At 43.0% G+C, this 13,511-nt stretch overlaps 1 protein-coding gene across 2 annotated transcripts in view; it reads left to right on the top strand.

Moving 5' to 3' along the window:
* Positions 1-13,511, top strand: part of TEAD1 (TEA domain transcription factor 1) — a 269,285-nt gene that overhangs the window by 75,177 nt on the left and 180,597 nt on the right. The window lies entirely within an intron of this gene.

The following is a 13,511-nucleotide window of genomic DNA, read 5'->3' as shown; positions in this document are numbered from 1 at the left end:
AATGCCCTTACAGTGCTTGTGGACGGCTTAGAGCAGTGTTGTGCCTACAGCAGGTGCTCCAGTAATATTTGTTCATTTGAATGAGTGGTTTAATTGTCTGAGGCGGGGAGCAGTAGTTACTCACTTATCCTGCCTCAGCCAGTTTTCAACTAAAGTGCCAAGATTCTTTCTCTTGCTGAACTTGAACTGGATGTAAACCAAGGACGAGGTTTACATTTTGAGGATTGGGATGGGGTGCGGGTGGGGCTTTAACTGGCCCCTGAATTTGCATCTCTCAATGTGAGACCTGTTTTGCATCTGCCCCATCACCATGTCATCATTAAATGGCAGATTGTATTTCTCGTTTGAAGGGTGGGGACTTGTGTTGGTGATCATTGGGACCCAGTTGACATTTGTGAACCAGCAGTGTTGCGTATTTTTGGTTAAATTCATGCATTAGCTCGTGTTGGCATTAGTTGGTGTTTTCACATTGGCCAAATGCAGACATGTGTCTCTGTGTAAGCATAGCAGCCTGGTTCCCATGCTGGGCTTGAGTGTGACCCTGCTGTGAGCTCACAGCCTCTCTTTAGGGACGAGGGGAGTATGTTGAGTGCTTGAAGACGAAGTCTGATGAGCATTCATTACAATGGCTGAGTGATCAGGTACCGAGCAGAGTTAATCCCATGGCTCTGGGTTGTTTAAACAAACACACCTTCATAAACTTGGAACACTGAAGGGAGACGTCACATTGTAGTATTTCAGTTTATCTAGAGAACTGTTCTGGCCTTGGACCGTACTGAAAATACTTCTGATTTAAAAATTCTGATTCCGGATATATAACATTCTCTGTTCTTCACCCTTTATCTTCCCAGGTAGACAGACACACATACACACACACACGTATACCTTCAGGAGCTGCTCACACACTCCTGCTGTTTCTGGTGTTTTCGTGCTTTTTGTATGAAACAGTCCACCTTTCGTCATGGCCTGTGAGGCCCGCTGTGATTGGCTCAGCTTACATTTTCAGCCTCTGCTCTAGCCTTTCTACTTTCTTGCTTGGCTCTCTCTTCCCCACATCTCCTCCACTAATACTTGGCCTATGAGTCCGGCTCAGCCTTTCAGACCAGCCTAAATGCCATCCCCCTGAGAAACTCTCACTGATCCGAGAGACAGAATAAACTCCTCCAACAGCACTCTATTGATTCCTCCATTGCATCAGGTGACATATTTATTCACCTGTTCGTATTCACCCATTGACTCATTATTTCCGGCAACCATTCAGTCCTCTTTTTTGGGGAGCAGTTGCCATGTGCTAGGCATTCTGCTGAATGCCAAACATAGAAAAATGACTAGGCTGAGTGAGATGGTTCATGTCTGTAGTCCCAGCACTTTGGGAAGCTGAGGCAGGAGAATCGCTTGAGGCCATTAGTTTGAAATGAGCCTGGGCAACATAGTGAGGCCAAAAAACCAAAATAATTAGCTGGGCATGGTAGCATATGCCTGTAGTCCCAGCTACTTGGGAGGCTGAGGCAGGAGGATGGCTTGAGCCCTGGAGGCTGAGGCTGCAGTGCGCTGTGATCATGCCACTGTATGTACTCCAACCTGACTCAAAAAAAAAAAAAAAAGGAAAAATGACTAAAGGCAGGGGCCCAACCCTTAAAGATCTCACAAACCCTGAAAGGTGAGAGGCGCATAAACAAATCATTCCTATGCGGTGAGTGAGTTCAGTTCATTTGTACTGGCTGACAAAGGTGCTACCTGTGGGAACACAGTGGAGTGGGGAAAGGTCAGGTCAGGCTTCCCAGTGGAGGGGCTTGAAGTCTTGCAGGTATGTGTACTTATTTGTCTCGCTGCTGGAGAGGGTGCTTGTTGAGGACAGGGAATGTGGTATCTTTATCTCCATATCCAGTGCTTGGGACATATGGCTGAAGGAACAGGGGTGGGAGGGGCTCTCAGTAAATGCTTTTACCACATTAAATTGAAACAGATAATTAGAAAACAGAAACTTTTCCTTTCATATTTATACCCCATCATGTTTCAGAATCATTTTAAGGCAGCATGCAAGACTGTAAAATAGCATAAATAGAAGGTGGGAGAAAGAAGGGAGAAAAAGAAGAGGATAGAGGTAAAGACTGAATGTGGACTTAGGAATGAAACCAAGCTTGCCGACCAAAACCACCTCTGAGCACTCTCTGAGGGGCCTGCCAGTGTGGCTCAGTGCACTTTGGCGGCTACTGAGTAAAGGAAAGGCCAATGGCTTGACCACGAGGTAAAAAACACATTGTGTTTTGTTTGCTGTAGAACTTTCCTTTGGGATCTTTGTAAAGATCAGTCTGTGTGACGTGATGAGCAGCATCTTCCACATCCTTGCATTCACTCTAGAGACAAATCCCATTGGCTGTTTCTTCTAATAACCCTTCATATGCTGATGGCAGCACATCAAAGCATAATTCATAAAAAGCAAATGTATTCAGAGCTCCTGGAATAATCTTTCTCTAAGATAACTGTGGAATCAGAAAGGCACTGAAACAGGACAGTTTGTTTTTTTTTCATTTCTTTTTTTTTTTAATAATTTTTATTGAAGTCCAACTTACATACAGAAAAGGGCACACACATCATCAGTATTGAGTCCCTTGTGTTTTTCCATTTGAACACATTGGCATCCAGAGCCATTGATCTGCACTGACATGACCAGAACCTCCTAAGCCTCCCCACGCTGCCTTCCAGTCAGTACTCCCAACCCTAAAGGGTGGTTACTACCCTGACTTCTGATAACGTAGATGAATTTCATTAGTGTTTGAACTTGGTATGAATGGAGGCAGACAGTATAGTATATGTTTCTTTGTATCTATTTTTTTTTTTTCAATATTGCATTGGTAGAATTCACCCATGTTGTTACTTGCAGTTGTCATTTATTTATATTCTCGTTGCTATCCCATAGAACTTTCTGTGGCTGTGAAATGATTTTTGTCTGTGCTGTATGACGCAGTAGCCATTAGCCACTTGTGAATATTGAGCTCATGAGATACGAGTAGTGTGACTGAACAACTGAATTTTTAATCTTATTAATTTACATTTAAATTCAGAAATGTGTCTAGTACCTACTGCGTTGGACAGTACAGCTGTATACCATTCTATTTTATGAATATGCTATAGTTTTGTTTTTTTTTTTTTTTTTTTTTAAGACAGTGCCTCACTCTCCCAGGCCAGAGTGCAGTGGCGTGATCACAGCTCACTGCAGCTTGACCTCCTGGGCTCAGGTGATCCTCCTACTTCAGCCTCTGGGGTAGCTGGGACTACAGGCATGCGCCACCAACACTCAGCTAATTTTTTTTTTTTTGTAGAGATAGGGAATCACTGTGTTGCCCAGGCTGCTCTCAACTCCTGCGCTGAAGCATCCGCCCACCGTGGCCTCCCAAAGTGCTGGAATTACAAATGTGTTCCACAGCGCCCAGCCTGATTATGCTATAGTTTATATGTCCTATTGTTAATAAAAATTTGGCTGTTTCTGGCTGTTACAAACAATGAAAATATAAACATTCCTATACCTGTCTTTTGGTGAACATAGGCATGCATTTCTTTAGCATCTGTACCTGGGATTTGGAACTGCTGAATCAGGAGGTATGCATATAATCAGTTTTGGTATGTGGATATTGCCAGAGAGTTTTCCAGAATGACTGTACCAATTTGCGCTCTCATCAGTTCTTTGAGAATTCCATTTACTCCATCTCCTTGAAAACCCTTAGTATTAGTCTCTTTATTGTAGCTCTTCTAGTGGCTGGATAGAGGTATCACATTGTTTTAATTTGCATTTCTTTAATAACTAGGCATGTTGAACACCTTTTCATATGTTTATGGGCCATTTGGTTATCTTTCATAAAATACATTAGCTTTTTACTTTTTTTTCTATCGGGTTGTCTGATTTCTTATTGTTTGGAGTTCCTGTAGGATGAAGGATATGAGTCTCTGTTGAATAAATGTGTTGCAAGTATCTACTTTGTGGCCTGCTTTGATTTTCTTAATGGTTCTTTCAAGAAAGCGAGTTCTGAGTTGTGATATGGTCCAGTTTATCATGTTTTTCCTTCCTGATTAGTGCTTTTGTGTTCCTTTAAAGTATCCTCGACTACTTTATGGCCATGTAGGTAATCTGCTAAGAATTCTTATAAATTCTTTATTGGTTTTTTACTTTCAGATCTAAAGTCTCTTTCAGATGGATTGTAAACTATTGTGTGTCGTGGGGTCAATTTTTATTTTTTTCGTATGGATGTCAATCAACCTGGCTCATTTATCGGGAAAAAAATTTCTTTACTCAGGGTAATGCAGTGTCACTTTTGTTACAAATCAAGTGAACGTATGTGTATGAGTTTGTTTCTAGACTCTCTATTCTGATTCCTTGGCCTATTTTCATTATCTTTGTGCCAGTACTATACTATTAATGACTAAGCTTTGCATTGAGGTTTCATACTGGGCAGTTTAAGTTGTTCAGCTTTGGTTTTCTTCTTCAAGGTTGCACAAGAGCTGCATTTATTCAAACAGGTTCGTTTTATTGTTTTATGTTGTCTCACTTTTATCCAGCATCCCAATGTTATTTGACACTGTCCTAGGTTCTAGAGGTCACACAGGCTCTGCTTCTGCCCCAGAGGAGTTTTACGATCATGTTTTGGGACTTAGAAATATCCATGTGTGATTTGGGTACGCTGTGAGAATCTGTATGCTCATATCCATTAGAAATGGGTAAAGGCAGACCAGATCTGACACCCACATAAGAGAAAGTGACAGCCTGATTTCTGATAGTCTAGAGGATGGGAAGGAAAACAATGTGATGAATTGTGGTTTTGGTTCCTTAGGTTGACAGGAGAGAGTTTTTTCCTTTTGGGCGTATTAGAGCCTAGATTTTGGTTCCTGATGTGGGTGCTGATGAAATCCATTTGGATCCATTAGATCTTGAGAGCCCTGAATGTCAGGGGCTGTGGTTGAAGGACCAGAGCAGGGCTTGGCCTTCGCAGTTCAGCTCTTTAAAATGCCATCCTGATTCAGGTTTTCCTTGTTGATTGGCTTACGACTCAATCAGGAGTGAAGCGTGGATTTCTCTGTTGCTTCTCTCCCCAACCCCTAGAATGCCTGTCTCAGTAATTTAGGATAGATGGGGCATGGCCAGAATGAGAGAAGCATCCAAAGTCATAGAAGCTGGTGGAGAAGGCCCTGGACTATTTTTGTATGCAAAGTAGGGAGGGCCGTTTCTGATGCAGCACAATTAGAATTCTGAATCAGCCAAGGGGGCTGCATCTGGGCAGGTTGCTGCTGGGACCTGGAGTGAGGCCAGTGCTAACATATCATGTAAGTTGGCTGTCAACAGACTGTGTAACATGGGTGAGTCTCACCCGGCCTTTAGTAAGCAGGGATGACTCCCCAGGCATTTACCTATAGACTTCCCTCTTAGGGAGCCATTTCTAATGGTGTAGGACCCATTTCTAGGCATTCCATCAATCATGCAGCTGGGGGGACTTCTTGAAATGGTGTATATACTTATATTTATCTTGTATGTTAATGTCTTTTTAGTTCTACTTTTGATTTTTACTTTATGCTCATTGTCATTTAAAATACTGAGTTATAATAATCGGATGGTAAATCTTACCAACTAAGAAAGTGATGTGATCCGTAGGTTAAGAAAAGTGATGTGATCCATAGGTTAGTGGCTAAGGAGTATTGTTTTCCTGGTGTTTTCTTTTTTAGTAAGCATTATGGTTGGTTAGTCTACCCCAAGTGTATGTTGACTGTACAGGCTGCTGGAATTGGGGAGTTAGTCTTAAGGTTTTCTTTGACTGTTACTCCTGGGAAAAGGCTTATGAGTTTTCCTTTTGAAATACTGACAGCTCCTTACTGCTAACAGTTGGGACGTTTGCTCTCTTAAAGCAGGAAAGAAGCTTCTGTTTCTGGGTTTGAAATGTGTTTCCGAGGTTAAGTAGTCCAGTTCCCAGGGTGGGAGCGACTTGGGCTCTGAGACTTGGGCTACGAATCATGTCCTCTGGTTCACGCTCACTTTGGGCATGCACTGTCTCGGTATCAGGTCTTTGCTTTGGAATGGTCAGATAGGATAGATTGCCTGAAACTGGGTCTGTGGCATTGTCCTTTTGAAGGAGTCCACTGATGAAGAACAACAATGATCAGCTTGACTGGTGGTAGTGACGGGAGAAAGGAAGGGGCAGGATTTCTGTTCTCAATGGCTAACAGATTCATTAAGGGGATGAGGTGGGCGATTCCCCTAAAGGCTGGTAATGCGGAGTGGTCCCATCAGAGCTGCATAGCATGAAATCAATCAGAGCTTTTCTTGAGCTGTCACCTGGGCAAGTATTTAGGGCTGATGGAGCGGAGAATTAATCAGGGATTCTCAGGAGGGTAATGCTAAGTCCTCTAATGGGATGCTTAGCATTGGAGCTTGGTGAAGAGATATTGGCTTGTTGATGGGATTCTGTTGACACGGAAGTGATTTTTGAAAACGAGAAGGAGTAATTATCCACTCCTCCCTGCTGAAATTAGAGGGAACCTGTTGGCAATTGGCACCAAGGCTCACTGGCTGCTACTGTCGTCGTGGCAGATGTTGCCTCAATTCTCAGCATCAGCATTCCCATTCCCTGAGAATTCTGCCCTGTCTGTGACAATGACATACTTTCTGTGCCTCCATCTCTTTTGTGGTTGCCTGCAAAATCCAGGCTGCCAATCTTCACCTGTATTTTTCTCAGGCCTCTTGTTAGCAAGGTTGGCTAGTGTCTTAAATGGTAGGAAAATAATAACACAACCCACTTTACATATGCAAAAGCAATTAACCATTATTAGTGTCTGACATTCCTCTCAGCTGCCCAGAGCGGTGAGTCAGGATCATCACTATTCATTAGAAATTAATTAGACTGTCCTTGATGATATCAGTCGTCTACAGAGCTAAGAATTCAGCACTGCCTACATCCTACTGTCTAATGAGGGTATAGTGTATCTGATATTCCCACAGAATGTGCATTCTGTTTGGAAGTTCACTCCTAGATTGAATCTCTGTTAAATATAGGACTTCAGACAACTTATTTAGGTCTCTGAACCTCACAAGGTGGGGATAATAACTGGAGGGGGAAGTGCAGCGATTAAATAAGATCCTCTAGGCAGAAACTGCTGGCATTATGCCTGACACCTAGTTCTGGGAGAAGGCTGAATTTGGATTTGAGGTACCAGTTCACTTTGGAAGTAAAGCAGCTTTTTTTACCCCCAGTCTTTTTGTTGGAGGGGAGCTTTTCTCCTGTGAGAGAAATTTGGACTTTGACTAGGATTACAGTGACCTTCAAGCCATCAAATGTTTGGTTAAGTTGTCCACTATGAATATCATTCCAAGCATGTGATTCTCTTTCTAGAAACCCTAAAGTGGCCCTCACTTGTACTGACTTCTCTCTGTTCCTGGGCTATTAGAAATCTTTTCTCTTAGTGCTCGTCCCGTTGCCACTGTCTGTATGCTGCCCTTTGCTCACCTGCTCACTCAAATTTGCTTTACCATTTGTCACCTCTTCGAATTTCTTCCTTGGCCACCTCCTTGGCTTCTGGTCTTTACACCCTGGCCTCTCCGCCTCCCTTATCTCTTTCCCTGTAGCTGTCACCTTTTGGTAATTTTCTTCTCCAGTCATCAAAAGGGAAAGGGAAATGGAGAAGGTAAAATATATTATCTCAAAAATTACCATTCTCCTCAAAATAAGATTTGCTCATGATAAAAGATTACCTCTTAAAGGACCCAAATCTTATTTGTCCCTCTAACACAGAAGGACTATTAGTTGCCAATAATTGTGATTAAGAAATTGGATCAGCCACCCGACTGTTCGTTATTTACACTGTGCCTGGCTTACAGTCTGTCTTCTTGTGTCCTCCTAATTTGGCGATTTTCTCTGGGTCTCTTACTACTCATTGGAACCTTGGCCAGAGTCAGAAATGTGAAAGTAGCTGAAACACTTCCTTTTCTTGTGGAAACTTTGGGTGTTAAGCTCAGTCATGTTGTTGTCAAAGAATATTTGTGTCGTCTGGTTGTTGGTTCATTCTTTTCTTTTTTTTATTTTTTATTTATTAATTTTTTTGAGACAGAGTTGTGTTCTGTCACTCAGACTGGAGTGCAGTGGCCTGATCTTGGCTCACTGCTATCTCTGCCTCTCGAGTTCAAGCGATTATTCTGCCTCAGCCTCCCAAGTAGCTGGGATTACAGGCGCCTGCCACCACGCCTGACTAATTTTTGTATTTTTAGTAGAGATGGAGTTTCGCTATGTTGGCCAGGCTGGTCTCGAACTCCTGACCTCAGGTGATTCGCCCACCTCGGCCTCCCAAAGTGCTAAGCATTATAGGCGTGAACCGCCATGCCCAGAGGTTCATTCTTTCTTTCATTGACTATTTATATGACAGGTATGGTACTGGTGCTAGGGACAGTGTAAATGTTTTATAGTCTCTGCCCTCAGGGAGGGACACTGGGATGCAAGTGAGAGGAGCAATGACAAACCAACCCACTAAGTTTATTTATTTATTTATTTATTTATTTAAAAAAAATTTTTTTTGTGATGGAGTCTCACTTTGTCACCCAGGGTGGAGTGCAGTGGCACAATCTTGGCTCACTGCGACCTCCGCCTCCTGGGTTCGAGTAATCCTCCTGCCTCAGCCTCCTGAGTAGCTGGCATTATAGGCACCTGTCATCACGCCCAGCTAGTTTTTGTTTTTGTTTTTGTTTTTGTTTTTTTTTTTTGAGATGGAGTATCACTGTGTCGCCTAGGCTGGAGTGCAGTGGTGCAATCTCAGCTCACTGCAAGCTCCACCTCCCGGGTTCACGCCATTCTCCCACCTCGGCCTCCTGAGTAGCTGGGACTACAGGCACCTGCCACCCTGCCCAGCTAATTTTTTGTATTTTTAGTAGAGATGGGGTTTCATCGTGTTAGCCAGGATGGTCTCGATCTCCTGACCTCGTCATCTGCCCACCTCGGCCTCCCAAAGTGCTGGGATTACAGGTGTAAGACACTCTACCCAGCCGTTTTTTTAAACAGACTCAAGGTTTCACCATGTTGGCCAGGCTGGTCTCAAACTCCTGACCTCAAATGATCTGCCTGCTTCAGCCTCCCAAAGTGCTGGGATTAGAGGCTCCAACCCATCAAGTTCTGTTATAGGTAAAGTCTGTTGGATCATATGGTGATGAATGAATAAGTTGGCTTTCTCCAGGGTTAATGGTGGAAACTGAGGCACACTGGAGCTACAGGTGCTGTGTGGTCCTGTGTTACTCAGGGGAACAGAGCCCTAACTTCATCCCAGCTCTTTTCCTGTGGCCTCATAGAATATTGAGACACTGGCAAAAACAAGCCATAATGATTTTTTTTTGGTGATCCTTGTGTTCAGTGACATTTCATTAATTATGAGGATTAGTTAAAATCAACCCTTTTACTTAAGAGCCTTTAAATAATCTGAAGATGGGTGAGAAACTGACATTATGAGAGACCCACAGGAATTAAGATGAAGGGAGCAGCGAATTCCTGTGTCCTATCTCGTCCCTTGTTGGATAGAGTTGGTGTCAGAGCACCTGCATTGGACCGTCTTATCCCGGTCATCCCCCAGGCTTTTATAATAAAATGTGTATTGGTTGAATGCACATGTGATGTCTCCACTGTACTCATGTTACTCTTTTTGAAGCCTCAGTAGGTTATAGTGAAGGAATTATACATTTAGGGAATGTGGTTGTTGAGGCAGTTACCAGGATATTTGGATTCATAGTTTGTTTTTGGAGTTTATTAGAGTGTGTTTGGGAAAAATTTCAGGAATAAAGGATCTTTCAGAAAAGTGTTTATGATGGAAACTGAGGCACATGGGGGCTACAAAATATACATATTTTTAAAAGTATTTCCAGCCAGGCGCGGTGGCTCGCGCCTGTAATCCCAGCACTTTGGGAGTCCAAGGTGGGCGGATTATGAGGTCAGGAGTTCAAGATCAGCCTGGCCAACATGGTGAAACCCTGTCTCTACTAAAAAATACAAAAATTAGCTGAGCGTGGTGGTGAATGCCTGTAATCCCAGCTACTCAGAAGGCTGAGGCAGGAGAATTGCTTGAACTCGGGAGTAGGAGGTTGCAGTGAGCCAAGATCATGCCACTGCGCTCCAGCCTGGGCAATAGAGTGAGACTCCATCTCAAAAAAAAAAAAAAAAAAAAAAAATCGTTTCCAACAAAGAAGACTTTTCTATTCTCTTTCCTTGAAGGGATTCTGTGGAAAGGGTTACTACCCCTGAACCACACTGCCCGTAAGAATCTGAAAGCTGTTGAACCCGTGAATAAATTCAGAATTAGATGAGTGTTAGAAATAAAGGTGTTGTCACCAATTTACATTTTCTATGCAGTCATTTGAAGACCTTGAAGAAGAGATCCTTTGTAAATCAGTTTCCCAAAGTGAACCATTAGAGGAAGCTCTCTCATGTCTTCACCATCCATCAAAGAGGTACATAGCATTGTCTAGAGAGGATGGACTTGGACATAAATGAACGTCTGTTCATGGTTTTACAGATGGCAGAGTGCCTTCACTCATGATCTTACTAAATCTTTATGGCAACCCTGTGGAGTAGAGTCCCTCCATCCCTTAATCATTTTTCTGTATTGGGGTGGAATTTAATTTGTTATTTGCATGTAACAAATGAAAACCTGAGCTTCTGAGAGTTATTAGGTTGGCACAAAAGTAGTTGTGGTAGCTTGAGCTCCATGGCTTGAGGGCGAGTAGGTTTGAAACCCACATCTGTTGGAGTCTTTATATACTCCCCTCCCTTCCTCTCCCACCTCTTGCCCCAGTACTGTGTTATTTATTTACTGAATTTAGTGAAAGCTGACTCCTTCACTTAAAGGATATATATGTATGGGGAGGTAAAGATATCAGCTCTGCAGATAAGACATTGTGTGCATAATTCACTCATTTAGATTTTAATATTGATTATAATCAAGTGCTTGTTGCTATAGATTCAGAATCGAGGTAGATTGTGTGGCAGTTGGCCAATTCCACACATTTTTAGGGTTCTCCTAACGTGTGGTTGATACTCTCAGAGCCTGTAGATACAAGGCCAGTTTCCAGGATGAGGTGGAGTTTGAGCTGAACTGGAAGGAACCTGGGGGATGGAGTGCCAGGATGGTTATTTTGGTATCCAGTATGGGGAGCTTTTCTCAGCCAGCTCCAGTCTTGTGATAGGAAATTCTCTGCCCATATGTAAAGTCTTCATCTTATGATGGGGTTGTAAAACCAGAGGCCTGTGTAACTCTGTGGATTATGTATCTGGTAGTTTCTGGGGCTGTGTCCTGGCCCATTGCTAGATTAGGTAATTCCATCCTGCCGAACTCTAGTTGACGAAAAGTTGCAAGAGCCCGGATACACAGGGCCTTTTCCTTTGCAGTAAATGAATAAAAATGTGAGCATTTAAAACGTCTTTACTTACTAAGTGGATAGATCAGTTAATGCTAGTTAATACTGCATTCCCCCAAACAACCAGGAACTTGTGATTCATACCTATAGAAGTAATTAGAAGAGGTTGTCTGTAAGACTCTGCTGCCTGTCTGCTAGAACAGCCAGCCCCTTGTGGAGCAGTTCAAGTAGCAGAAATTTTTTTCTTATATTGAGTCAGAATATTCTTTGGAACTTCCCAAAGTGGATCTACATCCTTCCCATGTGACAGACAGCTCTTCAGAGGTTGTTTAGTGTCTTAGACACTAAGTGTGCAGTTATGATTCAGAAGAATCTTCCCATCTTTGGGCTGTGGGCTGAGGCTAAAAATGATAGAATTTAATAGGAATAAATATAAACTCCTGCTTTTAGCTCTGACACCAGTTGCACAAAAGACAGTATTCAGGGACAACCTCTGAGGGGCAGGAGCTTAGAAGTTTAATGGAAAGTAAGTCCACCTCTGAGTGCCATTTATTGGGGGCCACTAAATGCATTCATGAGGGTGGGCAGAGGGATGATGGTTTCTAGTCTGGAAGACAATTAGGATCCTGGGGGCTGCTTCTGTCATACCTAAATGGGTGTCTTAGGAGAGATTTGCTCCCCTGAAGGATGGGGTATACTCTCAAGGAATGGATGTGCAGATGTTAACCAGGAGATGGGTTTTCGCCTGATAAATGGAAGCATTTCAACATGTCAGTATGAAGCGGGGTGGTACTGAGAAGGTAATGAGTTCCTTGCTGGTAGTGTTCAAGGGTAGACTGTGACCAGTTGAGTAGATCTTGAGGGGACTTCAAGCACTGAATGGGGGTGGTTGGTGGAGACTCTGGGGCTTACAGTTGTATGAGAACATTCTTTTAAGGCAGTCGAAGGTCCCTCAGTCCCTTCAGCTACCCCTACTCTTCTGGATCCCATTCCCTGCTATCCTGACTGAGCACTGGGCATAACTACTATTTATCTTAAAGTGCGGCTCCTTAGAGTAAATACATACTGCTGTGAACTGCCCGGAGCTCAAGGACTGGCCTGTGGTTTTGTAATGTGTGTTGTTTTGGTTTGTTTTTGTCTTTTTGTTGTTGTTGTTTGGTGGGTAGGGTGGAGAGGAAGAAGGTGGGCTAGCCACTGCTCAAAGAATTCATTCTTATTCTCATAATTTGTCTAATAAACTACTTTGAAGCTAGAACAGACTCTAGAGTATAGTTCAGTTTGAATTTCATAAGACTCTTAGATCGTAACAAAAAAGGTAATAGTTTGAATTCAAAAGGCCCACACTGCAGGCATCGTCAAGTTCTTCCGGAGGTCAGTCACAAAATGCTTTCTTGTGGCTTAGTTTATACCTTCACATTTGGCAATTTTGAAAGTCCTGTGTAAATGTACATATGTTGGTAAGAGGTAGTAAATATTTTGCTGACAAGTTTTTTGAATGATGGCTCAGTAGCAGCATTTAAAGGCAGACAACCAGAGGGTTTTTTGTGTATTTTTTTTTAAATCCAGGTGCTGCCAAGTCTACAGAGCTGGAAGGGAAGAAGCCAGAAGTGCCCACTAGTTATAGTTATACCATTAATTATATAATATTCATGTGCCTCAGAGTTTCTGCACCTGGCATCTGTTGATATACACAGGTAGGGGAGGACAGGGGCACAGAATACAGTTGAGAGACAGCGGGGAAGAAGACGGGTTGCTTGCTGTCAGGTAATGGCCCTGGAATATGGAGCAGTCCCTGGTGCCAGGTGGGGCCACCAGCACCTGCTTCCCTCCTGGGTGTCCGTGTTGTAATACTGCCTGGATTTGATGGGGCGAGAAGGGGAGGAACTGTGGCCACATGAAGTCCTCCCTACTCAGGCCCTTGGCCTCCTCTTTTCGATCAATCCTTTCTCTCTCATTTTTGGGAGGCCTTTGAATTAATGATCTTACACCTTTTCAACAAAGGGATATTGATATGTTAGTGTGCCAGACAGCAGGGAGTACTGGATTAGATCATTTTCACATTGACGTTATGCCAGTTTGACATTTGTTTGGAAAGTTTATCCCTTTATGACCATAGGTTATATACATAATTTAAGGGGAATAA

The sequence above is a fragment of the Hylobates moloch genome, unplaced genomic scaffold, assembly GCF_009828535.3.
Source record: "Hylobates moloch isolate HMO894 unplaced genomic scaffold, HMol_V3 SCAFFOLD_11, whole genome shotgun sequence".
NCBI classification, from domain to species: Eukaryota; Metazoa; Chordata; class Mammalia; order Primates; family Hylobatidae; genus Hylobates; species Hylobates moloch.
The sequence above is the reverse complement of the archived record's forward strand: the minus strand, read 5'-3'. Positions and strand labels throughout refer to the sequence as shown.